Below are 15233 nucleotides of genomic sequence, written 5' to 3'. Positions count from 1 at the left end.
TCTGTCGTACGTGTGTGTCTCTCTCTGTATTTAGGTCGAGCCTATAGATAGGACACTTCTCTCTGAATACAATTTTTTACATTGTTATTTGTTTATTTATTACTATCGAACGCTCAGCCATAACGGCGAAAAGGGATAAGGAGCGCAGCTATACCTATTGGGCACGATATATTACGCATAGGTACTATCAACTCATACGTTTACAACGATACTTGCATTGACGCTTAACGTATTTGTGTAAATGTACAATGGCTGATCGTTGCATATCCACAGAGATATCATTTGTACTGAACATAAAAAAAAAAAAAGCAGACTCATGTGAAATAGCTAATGAAACAAATTGAATTACCCTAATAGAAAAACGTATTTCCAGGCGACTTCTTCTAGTTCAGCCATAACGAAGGTATAATTAAAACTAATTAGATCTGTTTATACAAGCCGGTCGCTAACAGCGAAAATGGGTCGTCTTAATAGCTGGGGGTGTAAGTGTTACATAAGCTACGCTAGTAAACCAAAGGTCAAGAATGGGAAAATAATTATAGTTTACACAAAAGTTGCTTTAAAGTTGGACACTCGTTTTAATAATAACACTTCAACAAGAACTAACTGAAATTAGTAGCATTCAACTTTACTTTTTTAGCCAACTACTATGATGTGCCCTGCTTTCAAATGTGTTGCCTTATCTATTGTTATTAAAAATGGACGCGATTCAAGAAGATCGCTGTTAGCCGCAAGGTTTTTATTTTAAATATATTGCTAACAACAGAGGGGACTGAAAGGCCCATTGAACTGATTTTCGAACATAAGCAGTAACCTTTGATTAAAAATAAAAGAAAAATGTATCTAATAACGACCGATAATATTAGCGATTTCGTAAATCCCAACCTTTTTGCAACTTACGCTCGAATGCCCTCCACTTTTTTTTTCTACCAAAAACACCTAAATAGCCATTTTCCGAATAAATTTAACTGGCCGATACCTTTATATATGAATCTACAAAAACGGCCTTACGATACATACTTATTATCACCTTTATTATACAATCCGTACAAGGATGGCGTGTAATTAGACGGTCTTCTTGGACAGACGGACATATCCACACAAGAGTATATATACGTGTATAATAGAGACATGTAAGTAGACGCATTATTATCACTGCTGCTTTTCTTAGCTCTGTATTGCTATGTTCGATGTTTATTCCTTCGTTCATCTTTGTCCGCCGCTTTGTCTTAATATCTATGCTGTTTGTGTCTCAAATATGTTTGTTTGTGAATGTGTGTGTGTGTGTGTGTGTGTGTGTGTGTGTGTGTGTGTGTGTGTGTGTGTGTGTGTGTGTGTGTGTGTGTGAGCATGCGGCATTAGCGCCAGTGTTGTCGGCAGCGGTAGTACTAGACTGGGGGTTGATTGCTCCTTCTACTCTTGTGGCTGTTTATACATGTAGTTGTTGTTGTAGCGCCGCTGACGGCGTCGTCTGTAGCCACACATTCGTTCAAGCGCTACCGTCAACGCAGCGACTCGTCATGCGTTGCGCGAGCTATCCGGTGATAATTTTCCAGCACACGCACCGACCCAACAGCGAGCGGCCACAACAGCGTCAAACGAGAAAAAGTCGAAGAAGAAGTGGCCGTAGCAGCAGCGACGGCAGCTCTATCTGTAATTACGTACCACCAAGTTCGATCGAGCCGCATCACATCGCCAAGCCACTCTGCACAAGCTGACAGACAAACAAACACACAGACAAACAGGCACGGGAGGGAACAAAACGCAAGGGGCAAATGTTCGTAGAACGAACAGGACTGGGCACCCTCTCTCGCTGGGTTTCCCTAACCGATGAGAGTAAATCCGACATCGTCCGTACCGCCTTTATTACGACTATACCATTCCGGCTTTGTCTGCCAGACCAGACTGCCCCTATCTTCGAGCAGTGCCCGCCAGTGATAGCGATTGATGCCGACTACGATAACGTTAATCAGCCCTATAACTGCATGAATGGTAGATGGGTCAGTAATATAATTGTTCGTACTTTGTCTATTCGGAAATATATTCGTTTTCCTTTTGGCTTTTTTATTCTCTCTAGACGGGCATACGATGGAAGGGTCTCTTGACGACAAACCACCCAGGTTTTTATGTAATTGAATCTGAAGCGTACCTGCAAAAGTGTGGATGCTTCTGTCGCAAGTCATTGTTCTAGCACATCTGCATGAACGTTATTACAGATCGAATGGCAGGCAAGAGTATGCGGCATCATTGGCATTGAAGCTTATGTGTGTTGAGCGAGGAGAGAAACACGCATATGCTGCTTTCTACGCGACTTCAACCGTTGAAAAGGCCCATTCATCTTGTAAGCGGTAAATGGGCCATGAGCGCCAAAAGGACAGCAAGAAGCTAGTTACAACACTTAGGGGTGTCTCATAGTCAGTGTGATTCCAGCAGTCACCACTGTGGTGGACAAAAAAAACCATGGGAGCAGCTTCCGTACGATAGCGGTCCGCGTTTTGGTTGTACGTAGAGATGCCATTGGAAAAACGTTGGATTCACTCGTTGCAGTCGTGAACTAATCTAATCTCCACCTCCTATTTAACTATATTCTAGGTCTTAGGTTAACTGCATTCTATATATGTATTGCTAGGCCGACCGCTTGCGAGAGAAGTGGAGATCATCTGTGGCCGTTTGAGATGTGCCTGCAAAAGCGGCTCCGTGTGGCGATAGCTAATATATATGGGAGTGGATATAGAAAACCCCTTTCACCTACTTTGAAACCCCTCAGCAACGGGAGCGCTCAAAGCCCCAGTTTAGAAGCTCCGAATCGACTAGCTTAAACAGACAACGTCTTAGGGAAGATTTGCCAAAACAACGCTTTTCCTATATAGTTCGAATTTCCTTGTTGTATCTGAGATGACTGATCTATGTTTTAGCCTAAAGCTAATACGAATCGCGGCCATCCGACAACTGGCTCTGAGCAACCGAACTGATATACAGCTGTCAACATGCATAAGTAGACGGTAGATCAGATCGCGAACGGCTTCTTCACAATAGAAATAGGCGACTAGATCTCTAGAGGCAATTGTGCACCTGTTTCTCACAGGAAGTAACTAATTGCCTGAGTTTCGAAACTAGTCGCGGTTAATGTTTGTCATAAGAAAGCGTACTCTAAAATGACACACGTTTTCATGTTCTTACGTTATGCTTAGGTTCCTTTGGAAAAAGATAACAACTGTCCAGTGAGAAAACAACCGCAACTACTTGAATTTTATAGGATAGAAGCAATCGTTATTGAGACAGGTTCAGCAAACGTGTTCAGCCCGTTGAGCAGTCTGCTCAGAAAAACCACGTTAGATTATTTCGATTTTTTCGAAAATCCACTACGCGAAATTGTTCACTGGTGTACGTTTCTATTTTTCCTACCCTTTCGTATATTTTCATAGCCTTCCATTACGACCTTTCTCTATGTTTTAGTTGAGCTTGCAAACGGGCGTTTTTGCATGCGTTCGTGATGAAAGGTATACCGGGACCGATATGGGCCTCTGTAATAGTTCATAGAGCAGGAACGAGCGGAAGGACCTAGTAAAGAAGGAGTCGACTTGTGAGGCTCGACCTCAGAAAGATCCAGCCGTTAATTGATGTCCCATCGGGTTGATATAATAGTTCGAAGTAGCGATAGAATAAATAGAAGACACAAGACGACTGTCTGTTTGAATGTATATTCTACGAGGGCGACTTGTCAAAGATGACCATGGATAGTATTGCAACTACATTCGGTTCCTCTAGTCTTTACTGTACATAGTAGAGCTCTGTGACCGGTGACGGTAATAGGATGTTCTGCGTATTTTCAAGCGGTGCACAGGGGTAATTTTGCAAAAATATCGATTTGCCATAAATCTTTTTAAGAAATGGCGTCTCAACCTGCATCAGTTCCTCCGTAAGGGCAAATCGGAGTCGGAGATACGCGTTCCTCTGAAAAACACATTGTCCATGAGCGACAACAGACATGCGACGATAGAAAAAAAATAAGCAGAGTAAATAGATACGTTCGTCATCAGCACCAGGAGACAAGGCGACGACAAAATGAGACATTTTGTTGCATTGGCGCGGCCGTTGCCATTACTGCAGTTGCTACTGCCACGATTACTACAGCTTCAGCTATTACTGCTGCTACTATTTATAGGGCATTGTGGCGTTTGACGTGTCTCTTCTTTGTCTTTCTCTTTTGTACGTACACGTAATTACGTGTCTGTGCCGGTAAGCTATCAATGTTTCGTCGACACTGCTCATGCTCCTGCGTATTTTTGTCTATTTTAGACGGCGACGGCTTTGCCGCTGCTGTTGCCGTTGTTGTGCTCACGTTGCCGCAAGAGCAGATCAGCTTCAGCCAAAGCGGCGGCGCCGCCGCCGCCGCCGCCCAAGGGCCCAAAGTTGGAAACGTCAAGTATCAGACATACTCGTTTGTTCACTTGCGTTATTGATGCGAGCAGATCCCAGACAGCCGACCGGCTATGCACGCAGGCAAACTTCAGTCAGACGGGCAAACGTCAAGTGGCCGATACACGTTACGCTGCTGTGTGTCGATCGAACAAAACGTCCTGCTACTCCTGTAGATAGAATCTCATGCAAACATACATCTATGCAATGACGAGTCCATCCCATAAGTGACTATTTTTATTATTATTGATAACCACAGAAACATCTAGTTGTACTGTTGGCTCGTATACGTATTCCTGTATTGCAGTCGGTACCCGTAGTTATTCAACTTATCAAATTTTTACCTTCCACTTTGTAGTAGTACTGCGCCTGGAACATTGTCATACAATTGTAACAATCGCTCACTTGATCGTGATCGCCAAAATCACCCCCTAGCAGCGTCGCAATTTGTGGCTAAATTGTCATTATTTCTACTGTTATGTACGTTCGCACGCCATTACTAGCCAATAACGGTATTGGACGTGCATGCAAAAATTACTACCATCCGTATTTCTCTATCTGTAATGATATGGAACAGATTGAATAGTCGTAATCAACTTTATACGGTATAGTTAGATGTTATATATTTGTATTAGTAGCGATGGTGGCAGTGATGCGGACGCTGGGCTGCTTTTCTGGGCTGGCTTGTCGTCGCTCGCTGGGCAGGTCGCTTCGATCGTCAGCTGCTACTTCCCTGCTTCATTCGCTAGGGTCAGAACCTCCGTTTTTTAGTTGCGGTTGAGTGCTAACAACACCCCGTGCTCCCGCCGTCGGTCTCAGTGACAACGTTGGCGGTTTTAGCAATCACACACGGCTCCTTTTCATGGGTTGATTATTGGAGCTGTGGCCGTTCGTGCTACGGTAACAACGACAACAACAATTGCTGCTTTGGCCTTTTACTTTGCTCTATAGATGGGTGGGTACTTAATGCGATATGGCGGCAGTACACTTAAGCCCAGTTCATCTGTTCAGCATACAACCGGCCCGACTCGACTTGGTCGACCCATTTGTATTCGGCCTGTCCCTATGCGTTCGCTACCTGTGTGATACTTTCATTAATTTCAAGGCCTGACAGACGACAGGTAAACAAATAATAGACGGGGCCGCTAAACTGCCAAAACGCGTCGAAGTGGGAGCCTAACGCCGGCTTGGTCCGTCGTCAATGGCGCGGATATTAACTGACGCGACGGCGGCGGTTGATCTGATCGATAACCTCATCCCAATTCGTTTTCTGCACCTATATAAATATGCATGCGGATTTTGTCTGTTGTTTACGTTTGTGCCAGTATATACAGATGTCGTTCGATGGTCGACTAAGCGTCTCGAAATCCAACGCAAGATGTTGCAGTCAACCTAGGTGCTATCGGCCACACGAAAGCGTTAAGTCAGTGTTGGAGATCGTTTCCTCTTGAAGTTCCTGGCCAGTTGAATAAGTCTCGCTCCCACTGCGTCGTTTTAATTGCTGTAATCATCTTGTAAACAAAGGGTAGAAAAAAAACATGGTGTATACCATATTACATAGACAACCTTAGCGTTGAACGTAGAGGGCCAACGTGGGGTAAATAACCTTAATCCCGATAATGATACAAAGATCAGGAAACATTATCTACTGCGGAAATCAATCTTAGCGCTAACCAGCAAAGGCTGGATTAAGGAGTCATACTGCACGAACTAACATGTTTACGCATTGCCGGTAAGCTTCTGATCTGATGAGTTTGTTCATTATATATTTGATAGTAGACCTTTAATTTATCGTTTTTTTTTTTTTAAATTGTTTAGTAGTTGCGAATCTATCTTTGTCTACATGGAACATCTTATTCTACTTAGCAGAAGTCATTTTCATCTCGTGAAGCCTATCTAGAACAGGACCAACAGCGTTGAGATGAATATGCTGGAAATGAAATGCTGGAGCTTGTCTAACGCGTTTGTGCTGCAACGGTCGGTGCCCCACAGATTCGTGATGAGTAGTATAATGGAGCTCACTAACTTCGTCACACATTCTATGACGAGCTCTCGACGATACATATAGGAAACGGGGTTGATATGTACACGATGGTTGTACAATATAACCCTGTATTCGAATGTTGTACCCGCGACTTCTACCACCGCTGTGTAAGATTTGAGTTGTTCTGATTGTTGCGTCATTTGCAATCTTCCACACCAAATGGCCTATCGACGAGACATCATTTGTATCCACTCTGCTTGTACATTTGTTGGGTTGATGTTCATCCCCTTTCAAGGTGAAGAGCCTATTTTACGATATATAATTCCATGTTTACGGCTGTTGTCGTTTTTTTGCTTTTTAAAGCCTGTGACATCATTTCCTTAGTCTTTGAATGCAACTGCACTTTGGCCATAGGCAAATTCTATGCACGTACGCAGCAATAGGAACAAGTTGTGGCGCCCCTTCATGTGACGATGTATGGCCTGCTGAGATGCAAGGACAGGGTGATAAATCTCGATAGTCATTTTTGGCTTTTCACCAAAACTTAGTTAATACACACTATGTTGCCCGTAGTGTCTCGGTAATCTCACTGCATTTAGATTTTTATTTACGTAGTAATTTTTAGCCCTGTCATCGAGGGCACTTTTTTATAGGGGCTATTCTTCTCATTGACTCATCAATCAGAACAATCTACAGGATAGTAGAAAGTACTATTTCCACGGCACTATCCAGTCGAATCTGTTGCGGTACGCCACCTAAATATATTCACGTCATAAATTGCAAATTAATATACCAATTAAACAACTGACTCCGTTCAAACTGTGTCGATACATTTATGCACGTATCACCTGGATAAAAGTCGGGACCAATACAAACAAACGCACGAAACTTTTGTTTGAGGCATCGGTAGCGAACGCGCTCACGAGGAAGTAGCTCAGTCCAATGAAAAATGGAGAAAACTTGGATAGTGAACGTCGATTGCCTGCGGCTGAATGGCCGTAGGATGATCTGTTTTGCGCGCGAGTAAATGGCCATAGGAATGATCCTTGTTTCTTTTTACATTCTCACTTGCGGAAACCGCAACGAAGTCAAGTCGGCCAAATAGACGGGCTTGGCTTTCGCTGGTGGCCGGCTACAAACGATTCTCTAGGCCAGATGGCCTAGAGATAACGTGTCTCTAAGAAAACAAGCCCGTAACATATGTATGTAGCCCAGCCACGGCAATTTCGTGACAAGATACGTGGTTTCGTTTAGGGAAACATTTGAAAGCGGGACAGCCTAGAGCCTAGAAACGACAAAGAGGATCTGGTCATGTCGAACGCAGGATGAAAGACAGTTAGGCTACCACTTACGCTACCCAATCATCTACAACACGTGTATTGCTACAGACATACGTACATACATACACACTTGTAAAGAAGAGCCGTTAAGTTGATTAATTTTACCAAAACTTTCTTCTACCCTCTCTCTGTCTTTTAATGGCAGTAATTCTACCCCATTTGACAGTATGTGTTTCGATCGAGCCTGTTATAATTAGCCTTACCCTACATGTATCAAACAAACAAACGCGTTTAATAAAAGGGTAATTAGTTTCCCTCTACTCTTTATGGGTTCGATACCTGTGTGGCTACTCCTGTTCAATCTTTTTCAATACGTCACTCCTTGTTGTCGAATCGTCACTACTTTTTACTCGTAGCACATACGAGCATTATCGGTGTTAGTCAGGACGATGATAGTAATAATAATCTGCTATCGAATCATCATAGGTCTAATGAATTGAAGTCGTTCCGCGTGCACGATCATTTTTGTGCACGCGGAACGACCTCGTGAGCGGATCGTAAGTTGCCCATCGCGATACATTATCAATGGTATTATAATGTTAGATGTGTAAGTGACGATCACTCTAAAGGTAGCAGCAAAGCAGGCGAAGTAGCTTTGAGTCTTTGTTCAGGACGAACATCGCTGGGATTATCTAATAATATAGGTCAAGCCAGCTCGACAACTAACACTTAGCTAATCGTTAAGTTCAACTGTTATATTTAACTGTAATTGAAATCTGATTAGTAACTTGATTGGAGAAAGCCATATTACAATTTGTTTTTTTTTGGACACTGGTAGTGAAATTGTCGCCCATTCCTTCCGTGGCCTAATATGGTATTGATGATTTTTTGCTGTTTGTCTATTTGGGGTCGTTCTAACACTTGACCTTGGTTACCTCAGAGAAAAATTGTTTTTTTTTTTCCGAAAATTTCTATAGGAGTCGTTGATGATTAGCTTATCTGGTATATTTTTTTGCTAATATGTCTCATTTAATTTGTAAATCCAGTTCGTATTGTAGGTGGATATGTTATTACTTATTGACTTCAGTTATCGTGGCGCTGTTCAAACGGCAATACTAAAACTACGCCTTCGATCAGAAAATACAACAGAAGTAAAATCTGCTGAAATTGTTTGCTTGACAAATGACAGTTGCCATGCGCAATTCGTTGACGAAACGAACAGAAGTAGATGGCGTTTAGCTGAGCACATGAGCAACGTTTACGCAACGCTACAACCGGAGGTCCCTTGAGTTGCCTCCTAGTCGCGTGCTTCTTTGTTCTTATGGAACGTCATCGAATTTTTTCCTCAATCAGGTGCCTGCCAAGATGAGTCCCGTGAATGATGGCGCAGAACGTCAGGAGTGATTCGGTCTGTTTGTCCGCCAGTACAACGCCACATCGTAGTCTGAATGCGGAGCGCATACCAGATACAGATCAATATGGTTACAAACATTGAGAATCGACTTATAATGATGTTTAGCTGCTATTGCCACGAGGCATGCCGCGACGGCGGATGCGGCGTCTTGTATAGGCCTCCGTATGTGGGTGCGTTTAAACAAATCTGTGCGTTTCAATCTGTCTATGCGTGAGTACCATGGAGAAAGCGGCGGAGTGCACCTTCACCCTTGTTGCTCGTTTTGTTTGCTTTCCTCATTCTATTTTTCGCTCGTCATCGTTCCTTCCCTAACAATTTTAGATATGAGAATAAGGTCTACAATAGTTACGAACAGCGTTCACTTCTATAGCTATATACATGATGTGCTGGTCAGTTCCGCTGTGGTCGTTCTTGGCTGTTCCGCGCAAAGCAGTCTTTGTAATGTCGCTAAATCGGTCTATGGATGGATGGTACACGGAACATTCGTTGTTCAAGAGGCGCTTTTCTTTTATCCCGTGGCTCCCCGCCGGAGCACTATCATTGTCCCGGTGCCTCCTAGACGTTCGTCAGGTTTACTGAGCTGCCCTTGGGGCAGGTCCGGCCCTATCTATTGACGGCAGTTGTTGCCAGTGCTATGGTGGTTGCTACACTTTGGCCTACGACAACATCTTAGCTGCTGATTGGCTAATCGACCGACCGACCGACCGACCGCCAGCTACGATAAAATAGCACCTGACTGGATTGATCTGTCGTAATGACGGCGTTAACTCCAATGGCCAACCTCTTGGCAAGAATTAGTAATTCAGATACCAAGAGGATGAGAACATGACTTTTTACCGAACCACTGTTTTATTTTACAACTGAGGGGACAGTCCGTCGGAATCTGTCTAAAAGTGATCACCGCTTAGACGCTTTCGTTGCTAAGTACCGAGGGCGTAGCACTATTCGTTACTGATGCTAGCAGCAAGACGGTAGTCGAATGAACGGTAGTTTTGCGTATTTTGTCTTTTTCAAGAATTTTTACACTAATTTTTAGGCGGTCAACCGTAAGGTAGCGACAACAAACTGAGCTCCGTCAACTCCAATCAAGAATAGAGGCACATCTGAGATTTAGCGAAAGCAGATCGGTGGTACGCTAGCAACTTACATCGAAATTGTTGTCCTTATGCTCGAGGTGACAGTTGTCTGGTGGACAGCTAAATCATATGGAAAGGGACTGAAAGAAAAGCTTGCTCGCCCCAACAACATGTTGGCCCCCTACAGATCATCACAGAAAAATCTAGGGAAAATCTAGTCGGATGACGTCATATCACTATTCGCGTCGTTTATTTTACCAAATATCTGTGCAATAGCTCTTCTGCCAGGGATAACATTAGTTTGCGCTTAAGTTAATGTCAAAGTGTGAGGGTGTCGATATTCTTGAAGAAGCCGACGTTGCATAGTTATGCTTGAGGCTGAATGCCGATTTGTTCAAGTTATATTAGTAGGAGTGATGATCGCTTATAAGTTACGTAGACTCATGTTAAATGAACGATTAATAACTCTTCTCGATAGACGAGTGTGTATGCCGATCACTTGCTTTGAACTGGCATAGTGAGAAGACGACTGGCCATTTTTGCCGAGAAGGTGTGCCCGAAGGGCATTCATCCCTGACTTTTTTGCGCAAAGCTGACTGGAAGTAGAAACACAACGGTCTCACATAGAGATGGGACACGGCCAAGTATAATACACCACTCAAGAATAGCATTTGCTATCCTGACTTGACCTCAGGCCCTCCTTCGAACCGCTAGGTAAACACGCAAACAAATAGCAAAGCTACCAAGCCAACGGTCTATTGTTTGTAGTACCTGAATCGTCAACGACAACAGCAGCAGCAGCAGCAGCAGCAGCAGCAGCAGCGACAACAACAGCGGCAACAACAATAACAAAGAGGAGGTGAACGAGTGGAGACGAACGACGGTATGGAAGAATAAGCAGGCCAAAGCTTCCCTTGCACTACACAATTGTTACGTTAGACAGTCCCGTTCGGCAATAATAATAATCACACGTCAGCATGAGTGGGCTGAGCGACGCGGCAGAACACTTGTAGACAACGAAAAGCAAAGACCGCAACGATGATTCGATCAGGGAAAGCCCAGGGAAAGCCAAAAAGTCTTCCGTCGGCAAATGATGGTCGTTTGTAGCGAATAAGCGCTTACCTTCTTGGTGCTGTTGCTTCGAGAAGGAGGGGAAACTCCGTGCTTCGTCAAAGCAACAGCTAAACGGTGTTAGGAGGCGCTACGATACAGTACTCGTTACAAGGAAATCCGGCATCCGACTGCTCCGAGCTCTAACGACTCCTGATGACCATAAATCTGCGCGATGGAGATCTACAATAACTGAATGATCTTCAACTACACATCTAACGAAAATTGACAAAAAAGATTAACGTGTAAGCTAGCAGTATTTATACTCGGCTATCAACAGACTCAAAATTTAAAAAAAAAAAAAAAAAAAAACAACAAAATTATTGTAAAGTACGCGGCCATTAGAGTTAGCAAAGGTAATGGTCGCGTTTCCTCACATATATATGTATGCCACCCTTCTTTGTTTACAGGCTGTTTTGTTTCTATCATAAAATTTTATGTAGAAATTAATATCAAATGATGTCGGATAGCACAAGAGACTGTTTTCGACATTTTGTCTTTAACCAAGTTGACGAAACAGCTCAAGATAGGTGTGAAATATCGACATATTCGATGTGTTCTATTCGACTTTGCATATATAACAAGGATCCCCTTGAACTATCCCTCAAGCAAAATCATTTCTCGATGGGCCTTTGTCCCTTAGCGAAACTCCTCTCACCAAACACGAAACGAATTTGTTGAGTTGCTTCCGTAAGTTTTAAGATCGGAGAAAATCTATGTTATGAATGCGGTTTTTTTTTTCATTTGAAACAGCCATCTTTAAAAGTAATGATCCGAAGGAAAAGCTAACAACAATCTTGATAGGCAAAAAAGATCATTTTTACTATACGTAACGTTTAAGTTTCGGTAAACGAGAAAATTATGCAAGGAAAACTATAAACCTCATTGGACTGATAGACTAGTAGTGTAATACCCCAAAATACAGTAGAGTTACCCGGAAAAATGTACCACACGATGATATGCTTTGGTACCCGAACAAGAAATAAGGAGGATCAAATAAGAGTAAAAATATCAGCTAAACTTGTTTATTTCATGCTATAAAAAAACCTGCAGGGATAATGTAATGATGTTCGCTCCGTACTTCAGCCAAATAAAACTCTGGTCGTGAGCTGATATTGGTAACGAAATTTGAAAAATTACCTCACTTTCTATCGAAACTTGAAACTCATAATTGTAAATTGAGCTGTCTACTTGCTCGATTTGTCACGAAAGTTAAATTTCAAACATGTTTACGTTTTACTTTAGGCATAACTTTTTACTCACCTGCGCTAAAAATCAACGTAACGCTTAAACCAGACCTTTTATAGTTTATTCTAGATACCACGCACTTGTTCTCCAACGATACTAATAATAATGTATTATTATCACTCAGTTTTTGTTGGAGCGCACTCGACCTCTAAAGTAAGAGACTTTCTGAGCTCTTTGAATTCAGCACTTTTTTTTTACTACGCCGTCTCTGGTTCGTGTCCAACATGTGGCCCAATAGGCTAGTGGGACTTTGATGACAGGATATCGGAGAGCCACTTGATGCTGCCGTGCCCTTCAAGTCATTCTCATCTTACTGATTACGTACTCCTCGTTCTCGTAGGTCTCTGAATCGTCTAGTGCCTGCGAGGTGGGGAACGCTCTTTTCCTGCCGTCCGTTCGCCCGCCTACTGCTAAGCAGCAGCTCAGCGTCGAGTGAGAATTGACTGGCCTCTCGTGGCTGGCCAACAAGGAGTTGTCCTCTACCAGAATAATGGATCATCGACCTTAGGAGACTTCGAGGTGGGTCGCATGTGGATGCCGGTGTAGACCGCAATGGCAGCAAAGCTAAAGCAGGGCAAAGACAGGAGAACGCGTGTGCGCGCCATGCTATATGCAGGGCGAAAAGGGAAAGAAGGAACAACCGTTCCGTTCTCTCCACTTTGGTGTTCTTGCTATAGGCGTGCTAGTGGAAGGATGGGAACACGCAGGGATACATGCTTCTTCTACCAGTCAGGCTACAAGGCAGAAGATTCCTTAGAAGAGTCGTCATAGTCTGAGAGATGGTCAGATTCGTAGATCCAACTTGCTCTTGTCCTTATATGTTGCACTGTACGCGCTGGTACAGGAAGAGCCTACTAGACGAAACTAGGCCCTCGTTGACTGGTCGGACTACCTTCTTTACCATCTACTATGCCCTGAGTCATCTTGGCCCTTTGCGTCCCTGTCACACGGGGAAATTCAGACCAAAAGGACGAACTAAGATCCCTGCTAGTCCCTCAGCCAGTTCCTTGGGGAACGCCGTCACAGCCGCTACTTGATAGATTCTGCTTGCAGAGAGCTATTCCTCCAGGTTCCCAGGATCCACATCTAAATCGCATCTTCGTCATCTTCTTGGCCCCTCTCAACCGGTTCAACTCCTCCCTCCTTCTATGAGGAGCATCCTTTTGCTCGTTCTATCTTTCTCGCGTTCGTAAAAATCTCGCGTTCGTGTGCTTCATAGTCGGTGCAGTTGATAGTAGCATCACTTCGCTAAGCTTATACCCTTGCTGCTTTGTTGACTGCTTTCTATAGCTGTTTTCTGCGTTGCCACACCAATATCTGTCTCCTGATCTGCCTCCCCGACGCTTTCAGCCTTCGTTTCCGTTCCAGCTACAGCGCCTCCACCCGTGCATCATCAGCGGACCCTTTAGTGCTACCGAAGGCCGTGGGCATAACTGCAGCATTTTGCTGGCATACATGCCCAACGGCGGCAAGTATAAAGGTAGTCGAAAAAGATGAAGGCAGTGCGTCATCTTTTTCGTCCGCCACGGCTTCGTCTTCCTGATTATCGTGGCAAGGAAGTTCATCTAACGTCAACCGTGCTCTGGATCCGGCAGTCTGTCGCAAACTTCGGATTTCGTCTCGGACAAAGACGAAAACGAAGAGGAAAAAATGACGAACTTCGAGGAGCGGACCAGAGCGGCAACAAGGTAAGGACAGTAGGATCGAAGAGAAGGACTGGCCCAGCACAAACGGACCGAATGAATGGGGTGCTACTACCTGAAGAGGGGAAGAGTCTGCTCAGCAAGAACAGTACGGAATACAACAGTGAGTTTAGGAAACGGTGGGAGAATGGAAAGGACGCAGACAGATTGACAGAGGACCACTAAGCTACGGAGAAGAGGAACTGCGACGACAGCATGACGACTATGACGATGACAACGGCAGATAGAGAGGGCAGGTGGACGGGAAACAGGCAAGCACAGCGGCGTTAGAAAGGGAAACTTCCAAAGGAAAAAGAAGAATTCGTTTGGGGAAAAGTGGAGCTGGCAGGAGAAGACCTGAATTTGGATAAGTGCGATATGACAGCGACGTCAGAAACTGCTGGTGCTGCTGTACTTGTGGATTAAATTTGTTCGAGCCTTCGAGGGATCACGAGCAACAAACAGGGGTGGGAACCATAGCGAAGTGACGACAGTTCCAAGAAGAGGTTTGTGTTCGTAACTGTCGTTTGTGTCTCGAACATATACGTGTAAACTGTGTAATGCAGATGTAACTAAATAAAAAAACAACAGCTAAATAGTGGTGACTATCAATTATATATATATATATATATATATATATATATATATATATATATATATATATTTTTTTTTTTAAACCCGAATGTGCAATTTTACATTTCACATCTGCTAAATGGGAAACTGAATATGGTAAAGGCAGTGGTACCTATTCGACTGATTAATCCGGTGATAATTCTAGAGAATTATGTTGTCCTCCTATATTTTTTGTACTGAAGATTTCTGCATGCTGTGAATGAATAGGATTTGCTTTGCACAGTATCTTGTTTTGGCCCTTCATCAGCTTTGGCCCCTCGCGATTCCTGTCAGTGTCCGTGTTTCATTCTGCCGCTTTTGCCCTGGCCAAACTGGGAAGCAAGCAGCGCTACATCGTTAGGCCACTCCCTTTTCCCTGGACTTGGAGGGTAATTGTTAAATCATACC

The sequence above is a fragment of the Varroa destructor genome, unplaced genomic scaffold (genome assembly GCF_002443255.2).
Source record: "Varroa destructor unplaced genomic scaffold, Vdes_3.0 BEIS01000007.1, whole genome shotgun sequence".
Taxonomy (NCBI): domain Eukaryota; kingdom Metazoa; phylum Arthropoda; class Arachnida; order Mesostigmata; family Varroidae; genus Varroa; species Varroa destructor.
The sequence above is the reverse complement of the archived record's forward strand: the minus strand, read 5'-3'. Positions refer to the sequence as shown.